The following is a 19,335-nucleotide window of genomic DNA, read 5'->3' on the forward strand; positions in this document are numbered from 1 at the left end:
GTCTGCCTCGGGTGCGGATGCGACCTTCCCGGCGATAGCGGTGGCACTGGATTCGATCTGCAGGAGAGAGAGAGAGAGAGAGGAAGGTGTGGCTTCTAACTGGAGAGGGTCTCCACCGGCGTCGGCCTGCACCGGCGCGGTCAGGCGCGACCTGGCTTCTAGGGCGGCTTGACTACAGTCTATAGGTGACCACGTCCCTTTTCTCCCCTTCTCCCGTATGTATCTCTCTATGTTGTTTCTCCTCTTTTCTCACAGAAGAAACACACAAAGCAGTTAACAATGGGAGGATTTGGGGGCTGCTCAGTTCTGGATATGGGGGCTGCACAGGCTTGGAGCAGCAAGCCATGGCAACGAAGGTGAATAAAACACATACTTGTACTGTAAATAAGGTTTTTTCATAGTGACACTGACAAAGCTTATGCATGAGATAGAGCATCATTGTATTTTGTGATTCAGTTTCATAGCATTTATGCCATAGCAAGGTGCAGGGTAAATGCTCCTCTTAACCTATTCTATTTTGGAATAAGGTTGCGCCAGATTTTATTCAAATGAAGATTGTAAAGTCTGTACTGTCATGTTCTAGATATGTTGAAATTTCATACCAAACAAGTTTCCTACTTCTCCCCTTCATGAACTCTTCATTTTTTTTCTTAATATCATTTAGTTTGCCATTTGTATTTTTGTGATTGGTAGATAAAAGCTTGCACAGTTACACTTGGCGTTTATATTACTATATATTCAGCTAATCATACAAGAACCATCTTTGTAACAGATCCAGGTTTTTATCTGTCTCCCTGTACTTAAGGCCTATGTTGTGAGGTTCAATGGTCAATTGGAGTTTTAATTTCCTAGCTGTAGCTCTAAATAAGGTTTCCTTTGTTAGTATATCCATATTATAATTAGAGGAGAGGAGTTGTACCGCCTTGCACATAATGCATTTTAATTCCTTATTTCTCACATCCCGAAAGTCACATTATATCTATGAACCAAAAGAACTAGAGGTATGAAACTCCCAATAGGAAATATTCATTCCTCTTAGCTATGTATTTATTTGTACATGCTTTTGCAATATTCATGATGCCCTCGGAATTATTTAAAAGGATGCATCCTTTGGTGTCTGTTCATACTTATTATATGAGCTACGTTTTACCATCGAGTAGATCACTTATTACCATGATATTGTCTAATTTTTACATGGATACAGAAGGGTAACATAACTTTGTATGCAGAGCTGGATCGACATATGAAGACGCGGGAGCTAAAGCAAATAGACTGCGAGGTTATCAGGATACCGGAGAAATGGGTTATGCTTTAGTCCTTGTAAATGGCACTGGTTTTTCTTGTGCAAGTAAAGCCTGACAGTGGTGTACTCCAGGCAATGTGAAGGTGGGACTTTCCTATCAGGCATGACCTTGTAGCCAAACCCATGAGGAGTCGGAGGCAGTTCCAGCAACTAACCATGAAGCGACGGCGGAGATCCAGTTCATCTGTACGTCTAAGGCTGCCTTCTGACCGAACCGCGTCGTGGCAGCAAAATCCGCTTTGATTCAATGCTCTGATCATCTATGCTTTCCTGCTGTAGATTTTTGGAGCTTGCTCTGTTAATCCATGTTATTTTGTGTATGACAGTTTAGGTCTGACCAGCACAAGGTGGCAACAACAGTAGTGGAGAAGGCATGAAGAGGCCCACATCTGAAAATCCTTTCTGCTGACAGATCAAGGGAGATGGTCTTAGCATCCACTATACAATGTTGTCCAAAACATGGACGACTCTGGAAACTGAAAAGTGTAAGTACCAATCAAATTTGACTATTTAGGTTCTGTTCTATCGAATGGCACGAGTTCTTTTATTCATTTAAAAAAGAGAATGCAACAAGTTTCTCTTATTCGCATTCAAAACAATTGCGATGAAATGGAAGAAACTCTGAGCAGTCATCTCGAATGTAGAGCTTGTAGTTATGTCATAGGTACATGTCTCTCAATTTATGTAAAGATGGGATCATAGGTCTTACAGTATGTCTTTATCTTGGGTGGTGAGTTAAAGGAATTCAGTCTGACAATGATGCTAGCATGCCACTATGTGTTCCTTTCTCTAAATGGACCTACCTATGTCATTCAGAACAGATTTTGCTTCCAGGCGCACAAAGGCCACCGATCGGATCAGCGCGAAGAAACCCGTTCGGACCGCTGCCGCATGCCTCGCCTTAGCAACGGATCAACCTCTGCACCTACATCCACTTCGACAGGTCGTCAGTCAAAGCAGGACCATTTTACCCTCCTTCATGCGGATGAATCTGATCAAGTTTATTTCAAATTCCAATCTAGAGTAGTTACACTTTTTCGCCTCTGCCTGCCTGCTTCTAGCAGGGTTGCATTTCTCCAATTTTTACAGCTTCAAATCACTACCTACGAATTGCGTATACGATTCATCATCGTTCAATTACCCCGTACCCTATGTGAATTATATTCTGAAGTACAGGTTGACAACAACCTACTAGCTGTACATACTTTTCTAGCTGGTACACAGTAAAAAGAAAGGGCTTGAGTAAATGCACATTGTTCATTTCATATCTATCAGAAGTTCCTGCATTTATTTTCCAGTAGCCATAATCAATGTCAGTCACACACTTTGAAGGTTTTACACTTTTATTTGGTATCCTACTGCGTTGCATGATAACATCCACATTTACACGTATTTTAGGCCCAGTAAAGCATTCCCCCCTGGTTTCTTCAGCTTGCAAGAAATGTTATGGATTCTGGGTTGACATTCTATTTATTAAAAAGGTGCCTACATGGAAAAAAATCATTGAAAAGCCAAGTGAGACACAATAACTGTCCACCCAAATCATTGTGCTGGCTCAACGCCCTCTGGGACACAGAGGCTGGCGGGCTCTCGCTCTGCACCCGCCAATCCAACGAGGGTGCTATCCTGTGAATTTGCCCGAATTCTAAAACTATTGCATGTGCACTATATGTATGATGGAAGGTTTCACTTAAGAAGTGTCCAAACTGAGGTACTAGATAACTGGCATACTTAATGGAAGAGACATTCGCCCTAACCTGCAACTGCACCAGTTATATAGATGCACATATAACTGATTTGTTGCTATCTGAGACCATTATTTTAATTGTGAATCTTATTTTTCTTTACCTCTAGGCCATGAACCATCTTACCCTTAAATCAGAATTCATGTTTTTTTCGCTCCTATTTTGTTCCTTACCAGTGATAGTGCAGCTTCCTAAATGCAAAAAGCTCCCGGGAAGGTAAAACTATGATGTTTCATTAAATTGAAATCTGTCATTTATATTTGACTGCTTCATTCTTCTCTAAAACCACAGGTATATCCGTACAGTGAACTGGATTATACATTAATCGGTTGATTCAGAGCTCTTGTATCTTGAGTGGCATTCACCTTTGGGAAATTCAAGCGACCACAGGTATTTTCCAGTGATATTGAAGCTATTTTGAAATAGTGCACTAGCATGATTTGTGTTATTTTCCGCGATAGATGAATTAGCATATCCCCAAAGAAGAGCAAATCCACTTAGTTAGAGCTTCGTTGTTACTCTGCGAGGAAATTTATCGTTTAAAACTTTTATCTCTTCCATTATTCAGTGTTGTAGGATATTTTCCAACTGCACTTGAAAATTAGGAAGCTGAAAAAAAATAAGAGTTCAATTTTTAGACTAAGATTACAAACATTGCAATAAAAAGGTTGTAATTCATACAAGTTACCAACATTGATAAGTGATACTGCATTAATATTTCTCCTTCTTTTGCTAGAATATCTCTTTTATACAAATTTAGGAAGATCTTAGGACGATTTTTTTGATGGATTTTTCCTCCTTTGTTTATGTTTCAGGCCATGATCTTCTTATCGACGTCTCACTGTTGAAAAGAGTTCTTATGTGGGTTCTATTTTAATGTCTTTGTAAGCTATTCTCTTGTGATATTTCAGTTGTTCCGGATGCGATATTTTTGTTTCTAGCTACTGAAAGCATGAGGCTAATATAAATTGAACCCATTTTAAATTTGGATTTGCATTGCAATTAGTTGGAGCAAACTGGTTAGTCAAGTATCTATAGACTATTAATATAGTTATTCTTTGTCCTTCCTGAGGCCTTTTTCTTGGTACTTCAGCTGAAAAGATGCCCTTGGAGAATGTTTTTCTAATGTATTTCCCCACCTTCTCGAGTAAAACTATTAAATGACAATTAATTTGTAAGTTTCATATTCGGTGAGTCTTGTTGTACATGCTCGCAAGTCTAACATTTGTCTCCTATGTCAGGTACATGCTATGAGCTTATGCACATATTTTTTAAGCTTCGTTGCCATATTTTTGTACCAAATGTGTAGGCTTTACAACAGTAGCCATTTATCATTTACGGTGGTTGACCGTGGCCCATCTGAAAATCTACATGTCTCGCTGGCTCCCCACCGGATTACTAGGGCATTAAGCTCCACACGTGAAAATAGACTGTCACGGTAGAAGGCTGCGCACAACTGATGGCCGCAACTCGCTACCGTAGTTGTGCTGCTTGCATTATGCTTGGGCTGCTCTGGAATTATTTAGATTTCAGTTCGTGGACTTTATTACTCATGTGTTCTTTTAGTAGGCCTATACAAACACAATTGTACTATGGCTTATCTGTTTCCTCTTTTGTTGCAGTTGTCGTGCCTAGGAAAATATGAAATATTTAAAGTTTGGTTCTTTTGAAGCTTGAAACACAATTGTACAACAGCTTCCAGAAAGTATTTTGCAACTTCAGAAATCCAAAATTATGGTTCTGATGTTAATGACCAGGATGCTGCGATAGCCTCTTTTTATCCGTATCTATTTTTTATAAGCTTGAAAGATATACTTGCAACACTTGACTGGAATGATCTAACTTGTGTTTCTCTTTTTTTTCATTTCCAGAATACTTTGCTGCTAGCATAATTGTGATCCATTTTTTACTCTACTTTTCCTTGATCTATATACATGATTGCCAATTTCCAACTTCTTAGTTACAGAAAAAACAAACAAAATTCAGTTTAGATGTGTCTGCTGTAGGCATTAATAGATTCTTCAGAGCCATCATTCTGAACATTGTTTAAAACGACACCCTATTGCGGTTGGTGCCAAGAACTTGTGATTTATGGCTTATGTCAATTCCATCTTTATAGATGCTTGTGAAGTACACGGTGGGGGCGCGCATGGTTGATGATTATGTTCTGGGTTGGCCATTGAGAGGGAGGCTGAAGCAAATTCCATCAGGTTTCAGGTGCACGTCCTCTGTCCCTGTTTTCATCTCTGTAGCTAAACTTGAGAATTGTACACTTTGGTATATAAAGTTAGTTGCTGAGTTTACATGCAGTTGTGGAAGTTAGAGCACATACATGCTTGATTTTACTTCCTTTAGTACAGGGCATTCTATAATTACTAAGAACTGATTTGTTGAAGTGTGGCTCCCTATTTTGTCCAGATAGCTACTTCAGGTTAGGCGGGAGAAATAAAAAGGGTGACCATAGATATATGGTCTAGCATCACAAGGTTCAGGTAACTGCTGTTGATCAACCGTTGCTTCGGTCGAGGTGGGTTATGCTTGATTATGTTCTTTGTATTTTTTTCATGGCCTACACTCGTGTTATCATCTATTCTGTTTCAAAAATTTCAATGACTTAGTTTCATGTCCCAGTACCACTTGAAGTACAACTAAGTACCTTATGACATGACAATGATGTACGTATTTACCTATGGTTATTGTTTCCTATAAGAAACATGATCATCTCACCTTGGTTTCCCCTGTATCTGACTTGGGACAGTTTTATGTGGGATTTGTTTTGCATTTTCTGTGTGTGTGGATGCTTAAGCTTAATCTTTTGTTATTTGGTTCAGTTAGAGATTGAAGAAGACTAAAATTATGGGCTCGCAACGAGGATTGTTGTGTCCAACCTGCACAATAATGCCAAGAAGTCCTTCTTCGAGACGTAAGCCACGCCGCATATTTCTGCGATGATTTACTTCGGTTGGATTTCGTGGATTTAGGTGTTGAAAAATTATGGGTTGTGGATGCAGGATTAAGAACATGTACCTGCACTACAATGAGTGATCTGGACTGCTTCTTTGTGGCTTCCAAACTTGAAATGTTTTTTGGAAGTTAGTTTAGTTTTTTGGGCTTCTCACATGTACCATTCTCTTAGACCTTTAGATTTCCAAAGAAACTAAATGAAGATATGGTGGTATGGTCTCAATAGTACAACTTAAAGCTTTCCATGCTTTACATTTTCTCTGAAATTTGCTCTTGAAGAATCATGTGTCCCATGTTAGATCTGGTGCGAAAAGGCGGCTTCCAAGCAGAGGATGCAGGAGTGTTGGCCACATTTGATTTTTGACTTGGGTGTCTAAATATTCTCATAATACCTAGCTCCCTCTCGGCCTTTGCGCCATTGGCGCAACGAGTCATCTAGTTGATAGAAAAGCGCATAGTTATGAGATTATCTAGGCATGATCACGTATATAGGCATCACATCCATAACAAGTAGACCGACTCCTGCCTGCATCTACTACAATTACTCCACACATCGACCGAATCCTGCCTGCATCTAGAGTATTAAGCTCATAAGAACAGAGTAACGCATTAAGCAAGATGACATGATGTAGAGGGATAAACTCATGCAATATGATATAAACCCCATCTTGTTATCCTCAACAGCAACAATACAATATGTGTCTTGCAACCCTTTCTGTCACTGGGTAAGAACACCGCAAGATTGAACCCAAAGCTAAGCACTTCTCCCATGGTAAGAAAGATCAATCTAGTAGGCCAAACCAAACTGATAATTCGAAGAGACTTGCAAAGATAACTCATACATAAAAGAATTCAGAGAAGATTCAACTATTATCCATAGATAAATCTGATCATAAACCCACAATTCATCGGATCTCGACAAACACACCACAAAAAGAGTTTACATCGAATAGATCTCCACAAGAGAGGGGGAGAACATTGTATTGAGATCCAAAAAGAGAGAAGAAGCCATCTAGCTAATAACTATGGACCCGTAGGTTTGTGGTAAACTACTCACAACTCATCGGAGGGGCAAGGATGTTGATGTAGAAGCTCTCCGTGGTCGATTCCCCCTCCGGCAAAGTGCCGGTGAAGGCTCCAAGATGAGATCTCACGGATACAGAAGGTTACGGCGGTGGAAATTATGTTTCGTGGTGCTCCTAGATGTTTTCGGGGTACGTAGGTATATATAGGAGGAAGAAGTACGTCGGTGGCCGCCCGAGGGGCCCACGAGACAGGGGGGCGCGCCCTATAGGGGGGGGGGGGCGGCCTCCTATCTCGTGGCTTCCTCGGAAGCTTCTTGACTTGCACTCCAAGCTCTCCGGATCACGTTCATTCCAAAAATCACGCTCTCGAAGGTTTCATTCCGTTTGGACTCCATTTGATATTCCTTTTCTTCGAAATACTGAAATAGGCAAAAAAGACAACAATATGGGCTGGGCCTCCGGTTAGTAGGTTAGTCCCAAAAATGATATAAATGTGTAAAATAAAACCCATAAACATCCAAAAGGGGTAATATAATAGCATGGAACAATCAAAAATTATAGATACGTTGGAGACGTATCAAGCATCCCCAAGCTTAATTCTTGCTCGTCCTCGAGTAGGTAAATGATAAAAAAGAAATTTTTAATGTGGAATGCTACCTAGCATAATTCTCAATGTAATTTTCTTTATTGTGGCATGAATGTTCAGATCCAAATGATTCAAAATAAAAGCTTATAAAACATAAAAATAATAATGCTTTAAAGCATACTAACAAATAATCATGTCCTATCAAAATAACATAGCCAAAGAAAGCTTATCCCTACAAAATCATATAGTTAGGCCATGCTTCATTTTCATTACACAAAATACTCCCATCATGCACAACCCCGATGACGAGCCGAGCAATTGTTTCGTACTTTTTAACGCGCTTCAGCTTTTTCAACTCTTACGCAATACACGAGCGCAAGCCATGGACATAGCACTATGGTGGTACATGGTGGTTGTGAGGACAAAAAGGGAGAAGATAGTCTCACATCAACTAGGCGTATTAACGGGCTATATGGAGGTGCCTATTAATAGATATCAATGTAAGTGAGTAGGGATTGCCATGCAACGGATGCACTAGAGCTATAAATATATGAAAGCTCAACAAAAGAAACTAAGTGGGTGTGCATCCAACTTGCTTGCTCACGAAGACCTAGGGCATTTTGAGGAAGCCCATCATTGAAATATACAAGCCAAGTTCTATAATGAAAAATTCTCACTAGTATATGAAAGTGACAACATATGAGACTCTCTATCATGAAGATCATGGTGCTATTTTGAAGCACAAGTGTTGAAAAAAAGATATTAGCAATTGTCCCTTCTCTCTTTTTATCTCTTTTTATTTCTCTTTTTTTTTCTTCTTTTTTTTCTTTTTTTCTTTTTTTCTTTCTTTTTGGTGGGCTTCTTTGGCCTCTTTTATTTTTATAAAGTCCGAAGCCTCATCCCGACTCGTGGGGGAATCATAGTCTTCATCATCCTTTCCTCACTAGGACAATGCTCTAATAATAAAGATCATCCTACTTAAATGGATTTACAACTCAAGAATTACAACTCAAAGCTAGAACAAGATATGACTCTATATGAATGCCTCCGGCGGTGTACCGGGATATGCAATGAATCAAGAGCGACATGTATGAAGATTATGAAGGTGGTTTTGCCACAAATATGATGTCAACTACATGATCATGCAAAAGAGCAATATGACAATGATGGAACGTGTCATAATAAACGGAACGGTGGAAAGTTTCATGGCAATATACCTCGGAATGGCTATGGAAATGCCATAATAGGTAGGTATGGTGGCTGTTTTGAGGAAGGTAAATAAAGGGTTCATGCTACCGGCAAAAGTTGCGCGGTAATAAGAAAAGCTAGCAAAGTGGAAGGATAAGTGTGCATATGTCCATGGACTCGCATTAGTCAAAAAAGAACTCATATACTTATTGCAAAAGTCTACTTAGCCCTCGAAGCAAAGTACTACTATGCATGCCCCCAGAGGGATAGATTGGTAGGAAAAAATTCCATCGCTCGTCCGCGACTGCCACTCATAAGGAAGACACTCAAAAGAGCACCTCATGCAACAAATTTGTCACATAACTTTTACCATACATGCATGCTACGAGACTTGCCAACTTCAACAAAAGTATTTCTCAATTTCATAATTACCCACTAGCATGACCCTAACATTACTACCTTTATATCTCAAAACAATTATCAAGCATCAAGTTGATCATAGCATCCAATTCTTTTTCTATGATAGTTTTTATTATACCCAACTTGGATGCTCATCATTCTAGGACCAACTTTGTAACCATAGCAAATACCATGCTGTTCTAAGAGACTCTCAAAATAATATAAGTGAAGCATGAGAGACTAGAAATTTCTTCAAAATTAAGACACCACCGTGCTCTAAAAGATATAAGTGAAGTACTAGAGCAAAAACTATCAAGCTCAAAAGATATAAGTGAAGCACATAGAGTATTCTAGCAAATTCTAATCAAATAGGATTCTCCAAAAAGGTGTGTACAGCAAGTATGATTGTGGTAAACTAAAAATCAAAGACTAATATAATACATGACGCTCCAAGCAAAACACATATCATGTGGCGAATAAAAATATAGCTCCAAGTAAAGTTACCAATGAACGAAGACGAAAGAGGGGATGCCTTCCCGGGGCATCCCCAAGCTTAGGATTTTGGATATTCTTGAATATCTTGGGGTGCCTTGGGCATCCCCAACCTTAGGCTCTTGCCACCCTTTATTCCATAGTCTATAAAAGCTTTACCCAAAACTTGAAAACTTCACAACACAAAACTCAACAGGAAATCTTATAAGCTCCGTTAGTGAAAGAAAACAAAACCACCACATAAGGTACTGCAATTAACTCATTATTTATTTATTTTGGTGTTAAACCTACTGTATTCCAACTTACTTATGGTTTATAAACTAATTTACTAGCCATAGATGCATTGAAATAAGCAAACAACACACGAAAAACAGAATCTGTCAAAAACAGAACAGTCTGTAGCAATCTGTAACTAACGCAAACTTATGGAACTCTAAAAATCATACCAAAATAGTACGTACTGGAAAATTTGTTTATTTATCAGCAGCAAAAAGAATCAATACAAAAGAACGTTTCTGTGATTTATTGAATTTTTTCTCGTGAGCGCAAAATTTCTGTTTTTCAGCGGAATCAAATCAACTATCATCGTAGGTTACCCTATAGGTTTTACTTGGCACAAACACTAACTAAAAGATAAAAACACATCTAAACAGAGAGTATATGCAAGATTTATTACTAAAGAGGAGCAAAAACAAAAAACAAAAAGAAAATTGGGTTGCCTCCCAACTAGCGCTATCGTTTAACACCCCTAGCTAGGCATAAAAAGCGAAGATAGATCTAACGAGTGCCATCTTTGGCACTAAATTCATAAGTAGCGAGATTGTGATCTCTAGGGATCTCTCCCTTTTTAGTAATGGCTAAACCTTTAGGCAAAAATTCAAGAAATTCATTGGTAGCAAAAGGTTCCTTAATGATAGAGAGACCATTGGGGAGAACACAAATAGATTTGAGGTCCGTGTCTCCCTTACTAGAACTTTCACCTTTATTTTTAGGAACATAGATAAGCTTGGTGGTTTTTGTAGGGGGTTTTGGAGTGTTTTTCATGGGAGAAAACGCCGAACCTAAGTTGGTAATTATATCCTCAAGTTTACCAATTCTACCAGAATCAAGATCTATTTTTTCATTAACTATAGATTCTTTCGCTTTAAGATTTTTCAAAGTAACTCCAATCCTAGATTCATATTGGGTGATAAGATTATGAATCTTTTTATCCAAATTTTCAATCAACTCAACAGTGGCAATTTTATTTTCAATAATATCAAGCCATTGCATAACGTGTTCCAAAGTTAAAACAGTTCCATTAACCAAAAGAGGTGGTGGGCCAAACAAATCTAACATAGCATTATAAGCATCAAACGTATGGCTACTCATGAAATCACCTCCGGTAGCAATATCAAGAACACATCTATTCCAAGGAGTAATGCCTACATAAAAATTGCGGAGAATAAAGAAAGTGGAAAGCTTCCTAGGAGATTTATATTGGGCATTGCAAATCCTATGCCAAGCATCTTTTAAATTTTCTCCCTCCCTTTGCTTAAAATTGAGAATTTCTTGTTCGAGAGTGATAATAAGGATAGGAGGACTAGCCATAATAACGAGGCAAACGAGCAAACACCCGGGCAACGGAAAAAGGCAAGCGAAAAGAGAGGAGGAGATTGGGAAAGAGAGGGCGAATAAAATGGCAAGGGTGAAGTGGGGGAGAGGAAAACGAGAGGCAAATGGCAAATAATGTAAATGCGAGGGAGATGAGTTTGTGATGGGTACTTGGTATGTCTTGACTTGAGCGAAGACCTCCCCGGCAACGGCGCCAGAAATCCTTCTTGCTACGTCTTGAGCTTGCGTTGGTTTTCCTCGAAGAGGAGAGGGTGATGCAGAAAGTGTAGCGTAAGTATTTCCCTCAGTTTTGAGAACCAATGTATCAATCCAGTAGGAGGCTCCTCAAAAGTCCCACGCACCTACACAAACAAACTGAGAACTCGCAACCAACGCAATAAAGGGGTTGTCAATCCCTTCACGGCCACTTGCGAAAGTGAGATCTGATAGAGATAATAAGATAAGATAAATATATTTTTGGTATTTTATAATATAGATGCAAAAAGTAAAGATGCAAATAAAGTAGATTGAAAGCAAATATGATAAGAGATAGACCCGGGGGCCATATGTTTCACTAGAGGCTTCTCTCAAGATAGCATAAGTATTACGGTGGGTGAACAAATTACTATCGAGCAATTGATAGAAAAGCGCATAGTTATGACATTATCTAGGCATGATCATGTATATAGGCATCACGTCCATAACTAGTAGACCGACTCCTGCCTGCATCTACTACAATTACTCCACACATCGACCGACTCCTACCTGCATCTAGAGTATTAAGCTCATAATAACAGAGTAACGGATTAAGCAAGATGACATGATGTAGAGGGATAAACTCATGCAATATGATAAAAACCCCATCTTGTTATCCTCGATGGCAACAATACAATACGTGTCTTGTAACCCTTTCTGTCACTTGGTAAGAACACCGCAAGATTGAACCCAAAGCTAAGCACTTCTCCCATGGCAAGAAAGATCAATCTAGTAGGCCAAACCAAACTGATAATTCGAAGAGACTTGCAAAGATAACTCAATCATACATAAAAGAATTCAGAGAAGATTCAATTATTATCCATAGATAAATCTGATCATAAACCCACAATTCATCGGATCTCGACAAACACACCGCAAAAAGAGTTTACATCGAATAGATCTCCACAAGAGAGGGGGAGAACATTGTATTGAGATCCAAAAAGAGAGAAGAAGCCATCTAGCTAATAACTATGGACCCGTAGGTCTGTGGTAAACTACTCACAACTCATCGGAGGGGCAAGGATGTTGATGTAGAAGCCCTCCATGGTCGATTCCCCCTCCGGCAGAGTGCCGACAAAGGCTCCAAGATGAGATCTCGCGGATACAGAAGGTTACGGCGGTGGAAATTGTGTTTCGTGGTGCTCCTGGATGTTTTTGGGGTACGTAGGTATATATAGGAGGAATAAGTACATCAGTGGCCGCCCGAGGGGCCCACAAGACAGGGGGGCGCGGCCTCCTATCTTGTGGCTTCCTCGGCAGCTTCTTGACTTGCACTCCAAGCTCTCCGGATCACGTTCGTTTCAAAAATCACGCTCCCGAAGGTTTCATTCCGTTTGGACTTCGTTTGATATTCCTTTTCTTCAAAATACTGAAATAGAAAAAAAACAGCAATATGGGTTGGGCCTCCGGTTAGTAGGTTAGTCCCCAAAATGATATAAATGTGTAAAATAAAGCCCATAAACATCCAAGAGGGGTAATATAATAGCATGGAACAATAAAAAATTATAGATACGTTGGAGACGTATCAAAGTATCAAAATGTATTTTTGTTATTTGATCATGTATATATCTGTTCTGTTGTAACAGTCGCAAATCCTGCCTCACTTGATGTTACAGGTTTATGTCTTTATTTATTTTTCACCAGGCGCGTGGAAGGGGATCAATGGTTGCTGGATTTTATCACGTGGGCTATGAAGATCCATTGCTTATGGTTATGAGAAGGAAAACTGTTCATGGTCAAAGTTTGCTAATATTATTACACAAAAACAGTCTGTTCCTTGCACCTGTTTTGCAAGCTGGATTGTACGAAAGAATATATAGAGATGAGAAGATTGTCCATTCACTTATTTCTCCTATGGAAAGAAGCATCAATGGTTTTTGCCTGTGCCTCCCATTGCCTGGGCACTTGGTGAGAGGACTCTTTGATGTTATTGTTTCAAATAAGCTTTATTCAAGTTGTTACTCATGTCACGTTGTCTATATTACAAACACATAGGTTAAATCACACTAAAAGACAATGATTTATTCTTTGGTCTGAGTCAGATTCCAAGTTGCCCACTCGGAATTTTGTGGGCTTACCCATCACAAAATGCACAGCCATCAAGCAAGATAGCACATATTATTTAACTGAAGCAAAGGCTAAGCTATTTATGCTTCATTCTTTATTTTGAACCAATGCAACTACGGGTTTGTATTTGATATGACTAAGGTGCAACCAATTGAAGTTGTTTTGAAGAACCTGCACCTGAGGATATTCTGTTTTTCATAGCTTACGACAGTCTGTAGAGTAAAGTTTGTACATTTTGTGAATCGTTTCTTTCAGTTTCACTTAGTATAAATTCTATACTTTATCAGGTCATTACTATGTGTAGATTTGCTTTTGCAATTGCTGATCATTTCCTTCTCTCTTTGCTAAGAAGCATAGTTTCAGCTTATCCCTTGGACGAGTTTTAAGTATATTTAGTTCACGTATACTTAGCATTTGTTCAGGCATTGCTCTGTCCCTGTCGCGATCTGCCGTAGAGGCCACCATATCAACATATTTATGCTTTTTGTATAACCTGAAGGATAAACCTACTTATTAATCCTTAGTGGTCCTTTCACAGTTGTGCTAAACTTACATCCTTCTGTCAACAGTTTAGTGATCTAATCATTATTCAGAAGGGATGCTGCAAGTTCCTAGATGCACCGGATTATTAAATTCGGTGTGAGTTTGCCTTTGTACTTCACCTCACTGGGGCTCTCAATGTTGTACTATAGATAGAGACTATTAATGAAAAGTTTCTTGGTGTAATTGTAAATGATCGTTCATAAGCTTATTAGAAAACACGTATCATCAACAACCATCTATCTATCGTCAATCCGTGCTTATTTCCGTATGTTTCCTTCTGTGTCTACATATTTGGATGCACACTCTTTCAATAGTTGGCTTGCTCTCGGCCTTTGCGCCATGGGCGCAATGGGTCATCTAGTGTTAGAATAAAACACTAATGCAAGATCATAGACGACACACCTAGGGATAATATTTGTTAATGAGGTTCATCGATATGGCTACATCCCTGAGGTAGATGACTACGGGCGCTCCTCCCCAAGATACCGCAACACCGGCCGCCCGGGCGCCGGCACAAGCCGTTGGCTCCCCGCATAGCTGCTGCTATCAAGTCGTCATGGGTTACAACATGTCGTGCCCCTCGATATATAAGAGGCCTAGAATACAACGTGTTCGACTCCTACACGACTCGTATCTAACCACACCAATTACAACTCCAAGTTCCTGTAACCCCTTGTGTAAATAATATTTGACACAAATATAACAAACTCCACCTTGACGAATATTCTCCACCACCCAGAAGTCGACCATGCTCGAACCTCGATGTACTCCGGACTTGGGTTGTCTTCTTTGTAGCTTACTGAGAGCCATTTCAGATCTCTCAATACAACTTCTCTTGCTCGCCACCCCTTTCCTACATTCGCATTATGCTATATCAATTCAGCTACCACAAGCATACACCAAAATGCCACAAAATCCTCTGCTTATCATGCTCACATCGTGCTCGTCCAGCCACCATCCTCGAATGCAGGCGAAGACGCACACCACGAGTGGCATGAGTCTTTCTTGTCGATCTCGTTGGCAGGTGACTCTAGCGAGTCACGCCTTCTCTACTCCTACACCGAGGTGTTCAACGGCTTTGCCGTGAGGCTCACTGATGCTGAACTCGACATGGTGTCCAAGAAGCCAGGGTTTGTGCGTGCATTCCCAGACCAAACGCTGCAGCTAATGACCACCCACACGCCCGAGTTCCTTGGGCTAAGGAATGGCACCGGGTTTCGGAGCCAGGCTGACTATGGGAAGGGAGTCATCATTGGGCTGCTCCACAACGGCATCTATGCGGTGCACGCTTCCTTCAATGACCATGGTGTTCCACCACCCCCCGCCCTCGCAAGGTGGAAGGGCTCGTGCAACGCGGCCCGGTGCAACAACAAACTTATTGGTGCCAAGTCACTCATTGCGGGTGATGATTCTGATGACGAAGAGGGGCATGGAACACACACCTCATCCACAGCCGTCGAAAACTTCGTAACCGGCGCATCATACAATGGTGTGGGCACAGGCACCGCGGCCGGAATTGCCCCGAGCGCCCACATTGCCATGTATAAGGTATATGTTGCTCGTGACTGCAAGTTATCTGACATACTGGCCGGCCTAGAAGAGGCCATCAAGGATGGGGTGGACGTGCTCTTGCTCTCCCTTGGCAGCAGCACAAGCGCCAACTTTGATCAAGACCCCATATTTATTGGCGCATTCAGTGCCGTGTCCAAGGGCATCCTCATGGTGTGCGCCACTGGCAACAGCGGTCCGAATCAGCGCTCTGTCACCAACGAAGCACCCTGGTTGCTCACGGTCGTCGCTAGCTCCGTGGACCGGAGCTTCGGCGCCAACATCCATCTCGGCAATGGCAAGAGCATTGACGGAGAAGCACTTACCCAGATAGCGAATCCAAGCTCAAAGTTGCACTCTCTCCTTTACTCCAAGGAATGGTGATACTGCAATTACGACTATGTTAGTAGCATCACTTGTAAGATCCTCGTTTGCAAGGACAATAAGTCGAGGGCTCAACTGTCCAAAATCCACAACATCGTGGGCGCTGGCGCTGCAGGCATGGTGTTGTTCAATGACGAAATCAGCGGCTACACCACCATTGTTACAGATTACAACTCCAGTGTTGTACAGGTGACTGCGGCCGATGGCGAGGCTCTCATAGCTTACATTGCGTCGACAAACAATAGCTCTGTGGCGTCTCTTGCGTACAACGATACACAGTTTGGCGTCCGCCCTGCCCCAGTCGTGGCCTCGTTCTCTTCCCGGGGACCAAGCTCACTCGCCCCCAACATCATAAAGCTGGACATACTGGCACCGGGCCTCAACATCCTTGCTGCTTGGCCGTCAAGAACGGGCCATGGACAGGGCCCTTTCAACATCATATCAGGCATATCCATGGCGACGCCACATGTCAGTGGTGTCGCGGCGCTCATCAAAGGCATCCATCCTGACTGGTCACCGGCCACCATCAAGTCCGCCATCCTGACAATGTCGGACATCATTAACGGTTCCAGCGGCTCAATCTTGGACGAGCAACATAGAAAGGCCAGCGTGTACGACATATGTGCCGGCCATGTAAACCCGTCGAGAGCTGCCGACCCTAGCTTGGTGTATGACCTCAGTGTCATTACTACGCTGGCTACATCTGCTGGCTCCTTGGTGACAGCGGCCTAGCAACCATAGTGCGCAACTCGAGTTTGACCTGTGCGAAGATGCCCAAGGTCCAGGACGTACAGCTGAATTACCCGACGATAACCGTGCCGCTAACATCGACGCAGTTCGCCGTGAACCGGACTATGACAAACGTCGGGCCAACAGATTCAACATTCAAGGCAAAAGTGGACGTGCCGAGGTCTCTGATGGTGCGTTTCGCCCCAGAGACGATGTCGTTCTCCAAAACCGGAGAGAAGAAGACCTTCAGTGTGTCCGTGAGCGGCCATGACCTGGGAAAAGAGCTCTACATGGAGGGATCCTTGAGCTGGGTATTGGAGGAGTATGTCGTGCGTAGCCCCATCGTCGCTGTCGCCACAGGAGGTGATACTGTTCCGGCACCATCACCATGAACGATGTCCATGCCATGAGATCGATGGCTGTTTTCTTTGTCCTTGCTCAATTCATTTTCTTTTTACTGTTGCATCAACATAAATAGTAATAGTGAAACAGGAATGTAAATCGTCTCATATATACCAATACGTGATGGTGTAGAGTTTGTTTTTTCTGTTTTTTTTACGTTTTTACTGCATAATTGCGGGTCAGTTACAATTCCGTTCGCATGTTCCGCTACTCGGCGCGCCTGTGAGGCATTGGTTTCAGCTTTATGTTTCGTTACATGAGAGTATTGTGTTCGAATGCCCACAACATCCTTTCTGAAAGTGCTAATGGCTACTGTGTGACATTATTTTGGCAATAGCAAATTGTAGCATGGTAAACTTCAAAGCTTTATACACAAATAAAAACATATTTGCTTTGGCACGATCAAAGGTGTACAACAACATTAGTATTTTCAGTGCCTATGCAGAACTGCCACTATCTGAATTCTAAATCTAAAGTAACAAGGCTCCAACATGCAAGATTGGCATGACATCCATCTTTAGCAGTCCATATTAGAGACTAAAACATGAAAATAACTTCTGTTTAACATTCTATTGCTCATTAAGCTACTTCTGTTTCTGAAGCTCACCAAAATTTGGGTGGTTGATTGATCTTTTTACCACTTCTATATTCTCTAGCTTGACGGAATAGAGGTCAATTCAGGCACTAGCAGTGTGGAAGGAGAGGCACTGATTTATACATGCTTCATCGGTTGATTTTGCTGGTTGCTTTCAAACGATGGTGGCAAAGTATTTTTTGTACAGAAAGGCTCATATCATAAGAACAATTATCGCCGCCTAATGTTATATACTTTGTTATCCTGAGAAGCCCCAGTACGGAACCCATGCTTTCAACTGTAATTTGTGTATTTAATATCTATTGCTAAATTTCTCAGTATATTAGTAGTTGAATATCTGTTTTGTTTAATGTGTCAAAATTGCTTCAGAACTTTGCCTTTGGATGCAAATGGGAAATGGTTTCTTTGTTAATTTACGATAAAGAACAATAGTTTACAGATTAGAAATGCTTATGGAGATTACAATGTCAGTCATGTCATCAACATCAGATTCATTATATCATGACCGATGCACCATGGGCGCCAAGATGTTTTTCTAGTAGATCAAGAATTTCTAATGCATGTTGGGTCGAGGTTTATAGATCCATCGGATCGTGTAGGGTAGGATTAGATCCGGTGAACCTACCTTCTCCTGGTGCGGACGAGCTCAATCCAGCGCCGGCCATGATGATATGGTGATGGAGGCGATGTGAACAAAGAGATGGCAGCGGTGGTGTGCTTCCCGTGAGCACCGCGCTTACCCTAAATCAGTAGGGAGTGTTCGGTGGGGTTTCTGGCAGCGATCAACCTCGTGAGTCGAGCCCCGGCCCCCACCTCTGTTATATAGCGTGGGTCACAGGGGCCCACCAACCATGGTTTGGTTGGGCGCCCCCGATCAGGGCGCGACTCAGGGGCCCGTTCGACCCGTTAGTTCGAACGGGAGAGAGATCAACCTAACATTCTCCCCCTTGATCTCAACTTTACTTTTAACCTTATACTTTCTAGTTTATTTGTTTCATCACATATTGGTACATAGAGCATGTTTCATCGTCACAGCTCGATTGCCGATAGAATCATTCAACTACAACATATGTTTTGTTCAGAAACAAATTATGTTCCTTTTGGGCCTATCTAGGAATCATAAGGCTTTCCCTTAAACCCATGCCGGGTAAGTGTTTCTTGAACACATTGGGTGGTAAGCCTTTCGTTAGCGGATCCGCAAGCATATCCTTTGTCCTTATATGCTCGAGACTTATAGTTTGATCCTGGATTTTATCTTTCACAACATAATACCTTATCTCTATTGTTTTGGCAGCATTACTCGACTTGTTGTTGTGAGCATAGAACACTGCTGGCTGGTTGTCACAGTACATCTTTAGTGGTTTGTGAATACAATCTACCACTTTCAAGTCGGGTCTAAATTTCCTTAGCTATATCGCCTGCCCCGTGGCTGCGAAGTATGCTATGAATTATGCATACATCGTGGATGATGCAACTATCGACTGTTTGGAGCTTTTTCATGAAATAGCTGTTAGGGA

General features: G+C 41.4%; 1 long non-coding RNA gene and 1 pseudogene across 8 annotated transcripts; both read left to right on the forward strand.

The window, feature by feature from the left end:
* Positions 1 to 7: 7 nt before the first annotated feature.
* On the forward strand, positions 8 to 6,264 carry LOC119278129. 8 transcript variants are annotated; one of them, XR_005137602.1, is made up of 8 exons: positions 8 to 356; positions 1,230 to 1,489; positions 1,630 to 1,788; positions 2,120 to 3,438; positions 3,864 to 3,932; positions 5,168 to 5,265; positions 5,467 to 5,575; positions 5,880 to 6,264. It is a non-coding gene; the product is annotated as an uncharacterized LOC119278129 (long non-coding RNA). The 8 variants fall into 8 exon arrangements; XR_005137601.1 differs by having other exon boundaries at positions 2,120 to 3,264; positions 3,340 to 3,438; positions 5,467 to 6,264; XR_005137600.1 differs by having other exon boundaries at positions 1,230 to 1,279; positions 1,376 to 1,489; positions 5,467 to 6,264.
* Positions 6,265 to 14,908: 8,644 nt separating this feature from the next.
* Positions 14,909 to 17,213, forward strand: LOC119279867 (annotated as a pseudogene).
* Positions 17,214 to 19,335: the final 2,122 nt, after the last annotated feature.

Source organism: Triticum dicoccoides, chromosome 3B (assembly GCF_002162155.2).
Source record: "Triticum dicoccoides isolate Atlit2015 ecotype Zavitan chromosome 3B, WEW_v2.0, whole genome shotgun sequence".
NCBI lineage: Eukaryota > Viridiplantae > Streptophyta > Magnoliopsida > Poales > Poaceae > Triticum > Triticum dicoccoides.